Raw genomic sequence first — 14,530 nt, 5'->3', positions numbered from 1 at the left:
GTTACTATGGCATATTGACACCTGTTTTGTGGAGCACAGCACACACAGCATCTGAGAGTGTGCAGGCGGTGAGAAGCATACTAATGCTCGGCTCGCTCTCCTGGGACTCGCGTCTGACAGCGGCTCAGAGTAAACGCTCTCTAGATACAAGCGCTCAGAGCTGGGCACAACAGTACATTCTCACATGCACCTTTAAAGACTTTTGTTGAATTATTAAACCTGTGACTGCAGTCAGAGAAAGTACTAGAGCACTGGTTAATTTCCATTCTGTAGAATTCGTTCCAAATCATCTGCATATTCTGACAGTTTATAGATAGCAGGACATTAAAAATACATGCATGCTTTCAGTCTTTTTATTTACTTCCATTCTAATGGAGAAAGCAGCTGGTAAACTGTTTGAGATTAATGATTTAATGCTCTTATTTTTTAATACCCATGCAGCATGTACTTGAAAGCTGTGGCTGTTTTGTATGTAAAAATTAACTATGCAGAACTCATATCATACCCTGCAGACAGTTTGTCAAGGGAATACATATCTGCTGAAGTGCCGTGAAGCGGAGCAATCCTTTCCTACTGTGGGCCTGCTGCTATGGATTTATTCAAATGAAATACAAAGTTATGTTCGAAAGCCTCTTGAAAAACAAACCAATTGGATGATTTTACAGCAGGCATTGTTTGTGCAATCAGCTTTTGTTTGAACAGAGATTCACGGTTTGATTTTGTAGTCATCTCTCAGCACATGAGGGAGTCTAAACATTCTCAGTATTACTTTCTCTTTGATATCTAAAACATTACTTTGTTTGAAAACCAAATGAGCTTTGGAACTCTATACACGCTGTATGTAGAAACCATCTTAACGGTCACTGATAAGTATCAGACAAATATACAGTAGGGGCCTGACTAAATGGTAACCTTCATTGTGGGACGTCTCTTGAGATTCTCGTGTGACTGTTTATTTGGAGTCTTGCAGAAACCTAACCCTAACCTTGTTGGCAGCAAATATGAATTGTATAATACAGCAATAGCAAATATGATCTTGATAACTGCGCTCCTGGGTGCCCAGGAGATTTAAACTAAATAGTTGATTCCAATAGTGTTTGGCAATCTACTGTAGGCCCATCGGAGAAGGTGCCTCTACCTACATTTTTGCTAAATTCAAGAAATAGTGGCAAATAATATTTACATAGTGGCAGGAAAACACCAACAACTTTTATTGTTTTTTTGTTTGGATCAGTAAAGTTCCGCAAGCCGGGATTCAAACTCTTCAAGACTTTCATTGTTGTTCTCTAAAATGATTATGATTACAGGAGCACATAATTGATTACTATAGGGGTCATATGATGCAAATTCAGTTTTTCCTTTCTCTTTGGAGTGTTACAAGCTCTTTGTGGATGAAGAAGACCTGTAAAGTTGCAAAGACTAAAGTCTCAAATCCAAAGAGATATTCTTTATCAAAGTTAAGCCCCCCTAAAATGCCTTGTTTAAACGCCCCGCATGTCTACGTCACTGTGTGGAAATATCTGCGCAATTTCGCCCAAATGTTCACGGAAATAAAGAAGGTGTGGTTTCAGTAACACAGTTAGTGCTGAAGCAGTCATGTCAGTGTGATGCTGTGTGTATCTAGGAGAAAGAAAAATCACTATATTTCCCCTTCAGAAAGTAGATGCATTTAGGAATCTTTAAGATTACTGACAACAGAACAGCAATGCATTTAATGGACGACCGTTTCGTGAACCAGAGGAGGTCATTCTGACTTTGATACGACAATCTGGTGCTTCTGAATCAGCTACTGGAAGTATGTTTTGTCAGTTTAAGTATTTGCTATTGACTGTTCAAATGTGGAATTTTACGCATCGTGTGTGTGTGTGTGTGTGTGTGTGTGTGATAGAGAGAGAGAGAGAGAGAGAGAGAGGGACACACTGGAGTCAGTGGTCTTAACCGTCCGTGACTTGTGTACTGTCTGCAAACACACACGATCTTCATCACTGTGTCTGTCACGTGACTCTGTTCCTCTTTCAGTTTATGATGGTTAAACTAAGGACATTAATAACTGTCTTTACATTTATTTTGAAAGTTGAAGCTTATGATTATGAAAAGGGCGTGACATTTCTGACGAGTGCTTGCGGTGTTCGTCCAATCACAATGCACTGGGTCAGTTGGCCAATCAGAGCAGACTGCGCTTAACAGAAGGAGGGACTTTGTAGAAAACTATGAGTTTGAGAGAGATGGGGCATAGAGGACCTACAATAATGTACAGTATTTGAAAAATAATGTGTTTTTTTAACATTGAAACATGTCAACATATCCTGTTACACCAAATACAATAAATAATGATCTTTAAAAAAGCATCATATGACCCCTTTAAAGACTCATATTCACATAGTTCCTTGCACAACACATCGATAGGACCTCAAAACACTTTAACCATACAGCATTAATTGTATACTAATACATTTTGACATTTCATTGTATAATGACCTTCGTATGTATGGCTTTTCTGACTTCGTAAAATTGCTTGGTGGCGCACCTGGTTCAGCATTGCATTTTGGAAGTAGAGCTCTTGGGTACCAATTCATTAAAATAGAAGGTACGACACTCGATAAACAGCTCAAAGACTTAAATAGCATGGTTGCTGCAGGTAATGCGTTTCCCTAATATCCAGATTGCTTTTGTTTACATTATTGTTTAGGTTTTGGGTAGAGTTTAGTGTGGGTTGCACATTATTTTTAAGCACAGTAAAGAATAGTGCCACTCATCAGACATTTTATTTCCTAACTTCTGCAATACGTACAACGACCAATGTCAAATATTGCCACATTAACAATAATCTGTTTCATTTAAAACTGAATGCCCTCTTAGCACCAAACACTTGACATTTAATTTTAAAAATCCTGTTAAAAAATGCAATGCAATATCACTTTAGACAAATTTTGCAACAATTTTCAATAGGTCTGGGTTTGTTTTTGCCTTTAGGTTTTTTTTTTTAAACTAACAATGTGATTCTGTTGTAAGAATAAACTCTTATTGAATGAATATATTTACATTGACATTCATGCACACCCACCATATTGAATTATTTTCTCTCTGTTTTGGAGAAGGGCTATTATCATGAGCAGGTTCATAATTTATTACACATAGATAATCTGTACTGCAGTCCTTTGACTTGACCTCTGACCCTTTCATTTATCCTGCACATACCCTTATGTCTGATATACCTGTTGGTGCGCATACTGATGAGGTGAAGGATGAACTCACTGTTGACACTCATTTCCATATTGAGTAGATCTTGATCCCTCCCCTGATGATTAATTCCACTGGGATTAATTAGACACACATAGTGCTGAACCCTCATTAACATGCTCCTGTGATATAATCTGCTACAAATGTGCCGTCTGCACATGGGTCTGTGTAAGCGATCCCTTACACCTAAATTATGCAAAAGGATGAAACAGCTTCAAGTTGACTTTTACATTTTCTGAGGAAAAAATGAGTGGTGCAGAAGTCACACCACATTTATAGGGTGTTGTGGATGATTGCTATACAGTGTTAAGAACTACTGAGTGTTTTAGCATGTTTCTCTGCTTTTGCTTGGAGCTTAGTGGCCTAATCAAAAGAGCCAATATTCTGAAATGCCTTTCTGTCATTTTGTTGTTTTATCAGCTGCCGAGCTGAAACACTAAGGTAAACTTAGTTTTTTACATGCACACTATAGTATGCACATAGTGTGCAAAGTAAATTTCCCTTAACAGTAGCCATATAATGTTCAAGTGGAGACAGATTTTTTTGGATGTCTAACTTGTGCATGCATCTTGATATTTCAGCCAAAAAAGAAATTTTTATGAGAAAAAAATAAAAGCATTGATCTGCTCAAGACCACAACAGCAATTGATGCAAAAGTTGATGTACTTGTGTAAAACTTGTGTAAGGAGTTCAGAGATACACACAACCTTAGTTTAAACAAGTACATAGACATTTTAATTGCTCATAACTTCTGGAGAGAAAAAGCGCAGACACTAAACAAGGATGACATTTTCTAGTGGACATTTGTCGAGCGGCTGGGTTTGCACACACTATCAAATGGAATGTACTTTAAAAGGCATTTTAAAGTATACTCCATTTGACTGCACCCATACGCCCATACACATGTCAAAATGGACCTGTACTTAAGTTTGATTAAGTCTTAATGATCGCTTAGACAAATAATGTTACATCACTCCATGGAAGCTGTGTGATTGGAGGTTTCATTTAAAGTGTAATACTTAGGTTAAAGGTCTGATATACTTCAAGCTATTTGAAGAAAGACCAGCTCGCCTGAAAAACACATTTGGACTACCATAGGTCCGTGTTGATTATGCAGTAGACAGGTGTGGCTCTGGGGTTCTGCCTTCAATGAGGAACTCTTTTCCAGTTAATTTCTAGTAGAAAATGAACTTTGAAAGTAACAGTTTTTTTCATATTTAAACTTTCTTTTACCCCTGATCAAAGAACAAAAATCGAATTCACCTTGAGAATATCAGGGCCTTTAAAGGTGTTTGTTCAAACTACTAACTCTCAGTATGAGCAATATTAAGTTTGTTGCTTGATTTAGCAAACAGCATTAAATTAGCATGACCCAATTAACACCTGCTGGTAGATACCATAACCACTCTAGTTTTGAAAAGCATTAAGCAAAAAGCATTTTTTTTTTACAATATTATGTTTCATCATAGTATGGATTTTCTCTGGCTCTAGAATCATTATTCACATGGCATTTACAAATTAGGTAGTTTTTGTCCAGTGATGGGTAAATACGGCAGATTTAAAACTGACTATTTCAGGAAGGTCCTGCAATGGTTCAGCAGCTGCCCCTGAGAAGAATGGGAATGCTATTGCTAACGGGCAGCTTTCTGCTGCTGTTCTACACTTCATCGAGCACCTCTAACTAGAGGTGAACATCTTGCTAATAAAATATTCATGTAACTTTAAAGAGACCCTGCCTGAAAGGCCTAGAAAGACAGAAGATGAGATGTGAGGATACGTCTGGCATGACGAGACAGACAGACAGAAAGGGTGTGGCCGAGTCGAGGTGTCATGCTGTGTGTGTGTGTTACAGTAAATAGAGGCAGAGTGATTCTTTGATCACTTTTTGATCACTTATTTGTGTCATATGTTCATTAATACTAATGCAACTATTCAAAAACCAGTGTAAGACGACTCATTCTGCTTGCTTAATGAGTCTGGTTGCCATAGTTACAGCATCCCATTGCAATGCAGCACAGAGAGAGAGAGAGAGAGAGAGGAAGGGGTGCTCAGAATGATTGATGGGGTGCTGGATAGCGCTAGTGTGCTGGGCAGATTGATGGTGTTTATTCTGTAGTTGGTTTTGCCAGTGGAAAGGAAGCTACACATGTGCCTCAGTGTATTGAAGCACTGAACACCCACATCAGATAAACACACTCTCCTGCTTTGAGAGGATTTGTGCGTGGATCTTTTCTCTGATGTCTCTGGTGCTCATTTCCATGTTATTATGTCTGCAATGTGGAAATGCCTTTGTGGAACATATTGGAAATACAGCAAGGTCACGTTTAGAGCATCGAAATGGATTTTGCAAGATGACACCAAGATATAATTTGTATTTAGATTAAAAAAATGTAAATATAGTCCATAATTATTTGCTCTCTTAAAAAAATAATTCAACCAGAATTGAATATTCTGTCATCATTTACTCATTTAATTCAAACCTGTTTTCTTTTCTTTTTTATACACAGTAAGAGGTTTTTAAGAATGTCCATGCTGCTCTTTTCCAAACAGTTAAAGCATATGGAGATCAGTGATTATTAGAATCCAAAAATTACATACAGCCCATAAATGCATAATAAAAGTGTGCTCCATATAATGTGTTTTAGTCATCAAAAGTGCATAGAAAAGATTCAATATTTTGTCCTTATATTTACACACATTCCTACATATAAGTTCAAGTTGGGAGATCACACACTTTGCATGAAACTGTTCGTAAGCACTTATTACGCAAACATCTGTGCATAAATGAGGGCCCTGGTCTTCTGAAGCCCCATGTGACAGATCTAACGGAGAAAGAGATGAAAATTGTCATAGATCTTAAATCATATTTGCACTTTGTACTTTGCGCACATTGGCATAAAACCAAAAGTAAATTAAAGTGTACTCTTTTTCTCAGTCAAAGCTACAGTATTTTTTAACTAAAGTGTGCAGAATCCAAGCCATTTGAGGCAGCCTGTACGGCTTTATTTATTTATATACTTGTGCATTTGTTTTTGTTTTTCGGGGACTTGACAGTCCTTGGTGTCTTAATGTCTTAAAAAGGCACTGGGAACATTCTTAAAAACTTCTATTGTGTTCCAGTAAAGAAGTGGCATGGGTTTAGGATGACATGAGGGTGAGCAAATGATGACAATTTTCATATTTCTTCAACTGTGTAATATCAAGAATAAATAAATTGTCATCTTTGAGAATAGAATAAATCACACTCAAACAAGAATACACAAATGGGAAAGGGTGGCTGGGCTTACATTTTTTAGTCTCTTGCTATCACCTTCTCAAAGAGCTGTCATATTCCTCAGATTAAATGATCATCAGTGACAGCAGAAACTGGTTCAATGAGCTTCAGTTAACCACAGGGTAATATTAGTGTGTAAACCGAGCCATATGCAGATTAAAGAGCTTCACCAACCAGCAACAGCCACCAAATTCATGTTGCGCATTTCATTACAAATTTAGTAAAATTAATAGCAATGTTTAATCTTCTCTAACACTAATTAACTACCCCTAAAAAGTAATTGGATCATTTTTCAAAAGTTTGAGATTTGTAGGATTTTAGTCACACCAAGGCTGTGCATATATTTGTTTAAAAATCCAGTAAAACAACAACAACAAAAAACAGTAATATTATGAGATATGATTATAACTTAACATAACTGATTTCTATTTTATTATAATGTAAATAATTTTCAGCATCATTACTCAAGTCTTCAGTGTAACATGATCCTTCAGAAATCATGCTCATATGCAGATTTGCAGCTCAAGAAACATGTATTATTGTATCAATGTTAACAACATATTTTTGTGGAATCGGATACGTTTTTTTAAATTATAATTTTATGGATTTAAAGTCCAAAAGAACCACATTAATATCATTCTAAAATATGAATATAATCTTAACTGAATTTTGTGCAATTTAATGAATCCTTGCTGAATTAAAGTATCTCATATATAAAATCTCACTGTCCTCATTTATTGGTAGTGTAATTATATGAGGGAAATGACCAACCCCAGGCCTAACCCTTTCATCAAGGTAAGCTTGTTTAATACTGCACACAACAGACCACAAAAGCAAACAAACTGGCCAAACAAAATAAATAAGGGTGAGTGACTTAACTAACATTAGCTTGGTTGAGGTAAAAGATCACAGGGCATAATGGATCAAATCATTATGGTTACTGTTCCACTCCACATGTACAGCACAACTTGCAGTTTCTGTAATTGGATGGATTAAAGAGAATACAATCTCCTAATTAAGCTTAATTAGCAGGAACCTTCAGCAATGTGGACCCCAGGAAAGTCAAAGACACTGAACACAGCAATAGACTTGGATGGAATGATTTGTTGTGCACTGCTTGGATGGTTTTATTTCTGAGAATATGAATAATATCTCTCTCTCTCTCTCTTTCTCTCTCTCTCTCTTTCTCTCTCTCTCTCTCTCTCTCGCTCTGTGTGTGTGTGTGTGCGTGTTAAATTATTTTTTATAGTTCATAAACAGATGCACTAAATTAAAATTCATCTTCTTTTTTCTTCCTCTTCTACAAATTGCATTTAATTTAGCTTTTGCACACTAAAACTTAACATTAACACTATTCATAATTTAACTAAAAGCAGAAATACCATTGTATATAATACTTTTTTTATGCATACTGCTGCCCTAAATAGTGTCACAACAAGCTGTCGTGCAAGCACTGGTATTTCATTCATTAACTGAATTAATCTTGTCTGCCATGCAGTTACTGTACATCTTTTCTGAATTTTGGGAGTTGTGGAGACACTGAGAGTTGACAGTGTGACATTTGATCATGTCTCATTTCTATGACAAGTAATTAGTCTAACAAATGATAGATCAGGCACTGCTCTAGGCAGCCCCACCCCGTCCTGAGGAACCACTAAGGTCCACCAATTCATTCCTGCTCTGTGATGCGTAGAAATCAATTACTGTCGTCATATAAGGGCAAACAGCTGAAGAAAAAAAGCTATCTATCCATCCTTCACCTCTCTATCCTACAGCTCACCTTTTTATCGCTCCCCTCTCCATCCGATTCCAGCAGTAATGGAGTCCAAACAGCTCTTTGCTGTAATGCATTCCTCTCATTCTTCCTATCCTGTCATCATGCTCACGCCTCACACACTCATTCTGTTTTTAGGGGTCACTAGTTTAAACAGAAGCCTGAATAGTAAGTGACTTGGAATATGTGTCATTTGCTGCACTTTTTAAAGTTCACCATCTATTTTCCAAAAACATGTTATCTCACAACCAATTTGTACGTATGAATTCGTACAGCCACACTCTCCTCTAGATTTGTCTATACCCCAGTGAAGGGTTGGTTTAACTGTGGGGTTAGGTGTAGGTAATTCGTGCAATTTCATACGTATTGTGCAACTCGTAAAATACGTACAATTTAGCAAAAATTTTACGAATTTGTACGAGTGATGTCATACGAATTAGCCATCTCATAAAATATGTATGAATTGCCATGAGATTGGGCTAGTTATTATCTTATTGTGAGCAGTTCATCCATCTATGAGTTTCTTTGTCTTTTTCTTTAGCTAATCGATATGTAAGCTTCTCTCTGGTAAAGTATACATGACATCTCCAATCAATTAATCCACTTAAACCACACACCCCCATCTTACAACTGGCAGCAAGCTCACAATCAGATTTACCACCATCCAATCACCATTTTTATTATTATTTACCATAATACATTTCACTTGAATGCACATCACAACTGCTTGCACCAAAGATGAGAAGAATTGGCGCTGAAAAAGCATGGACACAGTCATTTTTGCGTCTGACTTTAACGAATTTGCTTTTATAGGAGTATCCCTTTCAGGCGTAAAAATTTATGGGAGGAGAGTATTTAAATAAATCACGCAACACGATTTATTAATATTTGTGCTAGTCAAATCTCTGTTATTTGCGCAATTATTTAACGCCATAAAAAGCATTGCTTAAACTATTTCGCGCTTGAATGGCTGTATTTGTTGTAGCTAGGAGGAGGCACCACAGAGAGGATTTTTTTCTACACGTATTAATTTATTTAGCATGTCAGAAGAATACATTATCTGCATCTGAACATATCCTTACGCTAATTTGTTCAGTGCTCAGTAGATTGCGTTGGTCATTATGATATGCGATGTTGCGTCGGTTCTGTTTTGGAATTGCGCTCTCACGCTAATTTGCCCTGTTTAGTAAATCTGACCCAATGTATTAAATACATGTATTTATGAGTGATGTACAGTCATTTTAAGGACTGATGTCATCACACTAGTAACGTCTTTGCAGAGAAGAAGTCAATTTTCAGATTTAGATTATGAAGACAAATTTCGTTTCCACTTCAAATCATTTGATACAATATACTTGTGTACATTGCATGTTTTACTTTGTACTTGTATGTATTTAATTTTGTAATACATTTACGTAATTTTATCTATAATTTCACTGTTACCCTACCACTACCCCTTAATCCATCCACTAACCTGGCCCTAACCTTACCCGTATCCCATCTCAACAGCAGCAAAAGAGTTTGCAATATAACATGAACACACTAAGTACAGTGTACCTAACATTTATTTATTAATTTAGTTAATGCAAGAACATAGTAGTAAAAGTTAGCATTTCTTTTTCTGTGGATTAATTTGTAGGTATGAAAAAAAAACTCTATTCAGACGGGGCCAGTTTTCCCAATGAAGGTCAGGTAAATTTGTCTCTCACAAATGCAATTTGTGATTTCAATCTCATCTGAATTGAACATGGCTGTGTTTTTCTCACAGAACCGCTGGAAAACATTCAGAGCAAATGACCTACTGCTTTTCTTAACTCAGCCGACCTCGGAGAATAATGCGTGTTATTGTGTTGTATTTTTCACCTCCTGGCATAACTAAGATGCAGGTCCATTATGGATTTAGACCTTTTTGCCAATTTTTCCTAGGAAAAATAGCTGCTGGTTCGAGTACTGCAGACAATATATTGCTCTGAATAGCCACAATAATAGCTGCATCAGATGTTATATGAAAACAGCACTTAGCTCTCTGTAAATACCACACTAGATATTTGTTGTCCTCTGGCATCAATCAATAATCTGTATGCTTAGTTATGATGTTGGTAACTAGATGGTTGCATACTAGTTTCTGGCACCAGCTATGATTCAGTAGTTCATTGCTAGTCTTGTTGTGTATTTTTTATTACCCAAATAAAATATTTAACAGCCCCAAAGAGTTGTAATTCAAAGCCACAGAGAAATTTTAGCTACTTCCATGAAGTTGGCTGAAAATGAAATGTTTTGATTGGCTTGGATGTTTTGATATTTGAAAGAAGCTGGGCTAATAAAGTTAATTAAATCTCATTAAAATAAGACAAACAAACAAACAGGAGACAAACACAGACACAGAAAGAGAATAAAAAACCTGTGGGGACATGATTAGGAGAGACTGCAAATATCACACTAAAGGCCGTTCATATCGGGTGTGGTGGTGTGTACTTAAAAAAAAAAAAAAAGAAAAAAAAAACCTCAAAATGTCATTAAACCTTAATGTAACTTTTAGTTTGACATTATCACAACATGTTTTTTTTTTTTTTTTTTTTAGTTTTTTTTTTTTAAGTGTACTTAATTGTGTTGCCAGGTCATTGCTATGTAGTTGCTAAGTTATTCATTTTTTTTTATTTTTTTTTTTAAGCATGTTTGCATTGTGTTTTAGGGCAGCGGCCATTTGGTACCGGGCCGCACAAGAAGGAATAAATAATTTACATTAAAGCTGCAGTTGGTAACTTTTGGCACTCGCGTCTGGCGGAAGAACATTGTAGCCAGAGCTACTTCTCTCCGTTTACATCTATGGCGAGTCACGCAGGTACTGTGCTACTCTGCAGTGTTGCCGACCCCAACCAGACTAAAATAGTCTGAATATAAACACTTATTATAAGGGTACCGTAGTGATTCAGGAAAAGACAAAAACACGGTTTGGGAAAATAAATTCATGATGTACTCGCTCATTATATATATTTTTTAAATTTTCGACACAAAACAACACTGGCACAACCCTGCGCTGATTGGACCAGTAGATCCGGGCGCGGTGGATTTTTGTGGTATCTTATATTTTTAAAGCATGTTTAAACGTCACAGAGTCAGTGAGTGTTACGCCGCCTTCAGTCATTCATTCATTTCCTATGGAGATTCGCAGACCGCATGCGAATGGCTACGAACCGGGTCTGTACGAGTGCGGTGCGAAAAAAAACGTGTCCGTTGGTCATCCGGATTCGTTCAAAAAATTTAACTCTTGCGAAATGCTACGGACGGTTCCTATCTGACAATTCCAGCGGAAGTTGGCGTTGCTATGGTACTGATAAACAAACCTGAATTCTTAACTTTTAATAAAATAAATAATGATTTTATAACGATAAGTTGTCATGTCAATTTTTTATTTTCATGATTTACTAACATTATAAGGGCAGTTAATACAATTAAAATGAATAATTAAATATTGTGGCCCCCGCTCTCGGACACACTCGGTCTCTCTCGCTCGAGTGCAGGGTTGTTGCAGCCCTCTATACCACTATATCACATTTAGCTGACCTGACATGCACATTCAGATACAGACAATATCAATCGTTCTAATCTCTCCGCCATTTTTGTTCTATTTGCTTCCGAAGCTTTCCAATGCTTTTCAGCGGTGTAGTACGATGTCCACTGGGGGAGTATTGCGTATTACGGAGCTGATTTCAACTGCCAGTGTAAAGGCGGCGTTAGGGGCAGAGAGGATGTTATTTATGTTATGTTGTTGGCGTGATGTTATGAGGACGCTGCTAATAAAGTTGCACAAGAATCCACAGTGGATTCATATTAATTACTATATTTACAATATACCACAGTTTTTATGCCAGTCGTATCATTTTATTTTGTTGTATTTATCCGTCACACCTTAAAGCCCGGTCCATGAAAATATTGTCTGACATTAAACCAGTCCTTGGCGCTAAAAAGGTTGGGGACCGCTGGTTTAGGGTGTTCTCTTGTTTTGTTGACTAATCCAGGTCAAGGGTTGGTGGTTTATTTAGGCTACGTTCACAATGAGAGCCTTAGGGCTCTATCATACACCCGACGCAATGCGACGCAAGGTGCAGCGCGAGTGTGTTTGCTAGTTTCAGTCCGGCGCTGTTCACATTTTCCCGTCCAGCGCCACGTCGTTTAATTAGCAAATGCATTTTCGCTTATTTGTGCGCCCATGGGCGTGCTGGTCTAAAAAAGAGGTGTGTTCAGCATTGCTATTTTAAGGAGCTGAAAATAGACTGTGCCATAGACCAGCTCAAACCTGGTCTAATGTCTGGCGCAATGTTTTTTCTTTGTTATTTAAAGAGCGTACACGATGCTTATTAAACACAGGGATGCACAGCAGCACACAAACATGCCATATATAAAAAATTAAAGGATTACAATGCATAAGAATTTTTTTGTAGGCTAATTAAATATATATATATGCCTACATGTCATAATGGATAATCATCACATGTATCAGAATTAGGCTATCTATTTGCTCGCACACGAGCAGCTCCGTTTCATCTCAGAGACACGTTCTGTCTTTGCGCTTGCCAAATTCTGCCATGTAAATGGCAAATCCGTGATGGCACGAGCACAACTGGCTCTTAAAAGGAATGGAAGATGACACTCTGACTGGTTTATTGCACGTTAAGCCCAAAAAACACCCATTACTCATTAAGAGAATAGGGACAACCCGTTTAGAGCATGCACCCGGGCGCGCCAACTGTTTTTCCATCATTAAAATAGCAAAAGTGGTTCTGAACTGACCCTCATCAGTGCAGCGCAAAAGAATAATATGAACAGGGTTTCCAGGTTTTTACAACAAAATCTTCCCCAAAGCTTCTCAAAACTAGCCAAAACTTTGCAGCTCACTTTTAGAGTTCCTCTGAAACCCTCAACCTTCCCCAGCTCCACCTGTATAGATCTGCCATGGATTATTATATGCAATTTGTACAGCGGCAGTATTTCGTAAATACTCACAGCACTGTATCAATGTATGCACTGGCAGTAGCCAGTTCCTATACCGTATTTCATAGTTTGGCTGGTCCTGCGACTTATAGTCAGGTGCGACTTATTTATCAAAATTAATTTGACATGAACCAAGAGAAATTAACTTACAGAAAACATTATGGTCTACAGCCGCGAGAGGGCGCTCTATGCTGCCAGAGATGCTGCTCAGTGCTCCTGTAGCATACACTGAGCAGCATAGAGCGCCCTCTCGCGGCTGTAGACGGTAATGTTTTCTCTTGGTTCTTGGTTCTAAATAAATGCGACTTATAGTCCGGTGCGACTTATGTATGTTTTTCCCCCTCATCATGACGTATTTTTGGACTGATGCGACTTATAGTCAGGTGCGACTTATAGTCCGAAAAATACAGTAATTGCTTTCAGCAGCAGCAGCAATAATCTGCAACTACAGCAATAACCAACAGCAGCAGCAATTCAGCAGCAGTGTAGCAGATCTAATCCACCAAGACCAAATACATTAACATTGTCATATCCATTACCATGCTAAAATTTTCCGAGACTTGTCATGATAGAACTTTGGGTATGTAAAATCTCTCATGAGCGCAGCATCATGACAAATGTGGATCTAGAGTGACGTAAAAGTTGCATGAATTCCAATATGACTTCAGACTAGTGCTATCAAAATGGTTGAAAAACTACATTTGAATTGTTTACTATTGTGTACTATATTATCAATTTTCAGATTATATTGAAATATTTGAAAAGGCATAACTTCAGCAAAGTATTACTAATTATTATTATTACTAATGCACGTTTCTTCAAAGAAATAAAATACACGACTATCTTTGAAGAAAGTGCATAATATTGAAAATTATGTTTATAAACCATATATAGTTAATTAATTAGCTTGAACCAATAGAAACAAAACAGCATAATGTACGGTTTAATACAAAGGACTGAAAACCGATCACAAAGTGTACTTTTTCATTAAAAACATGAAATGCTGTGGGATGGGGAAAGCCATCATAAAGTCTTGAGACATGTTTTTTAAATGTTGGACTTACATTAATTTTACATGGCTTTCTAAACATGTGGCTCTCATGTGCAAAACGTAAATTCACAGAATATTTGAAATTAGAATTATTATTATTTTTTGACAGCTCTAGTTCAGACAATTTTCAGTGGTAAAATTGCAAATCATCTGACCTGTATTGGATTTAGTACCACATTTGGAAATGGCATGAATCAGA

The 14,530-nt window shown here is 37.2% G+C and overlaps 1 protein-coding gene across 3 annotated transcripts in view; it reads right to left on the bottom strand.

Annotated features, from left to right (window-relative positions):
• LOC132117902 (PDZ domain-containing protein 4-like) overlaps positions 1–14,530 on the bottom strand; it is a 41,220-nt gene that overhangs the window by 24,476 nt on the left and 2,214 nt on the right. The gene's annotated exons all lie outside the window — the stretch shown is intronic.

Source organism: Carassius carassius, chromosome 37, assembly GCF_963082965.1.
Source record: "Carassius carassius chromosome 37, fCarCar2.1, whole genome shotgun sequence".
Classification (NCBI taxonomy): Eukaryota; Metazoa; Chordata; class Actinopteri; order Cypriniformes; family Cyprinidae; genus Carassius; species Carassius carassius.
This window is presented reverse-complemented; position numbering and strand designations above follow the sequence as displayed.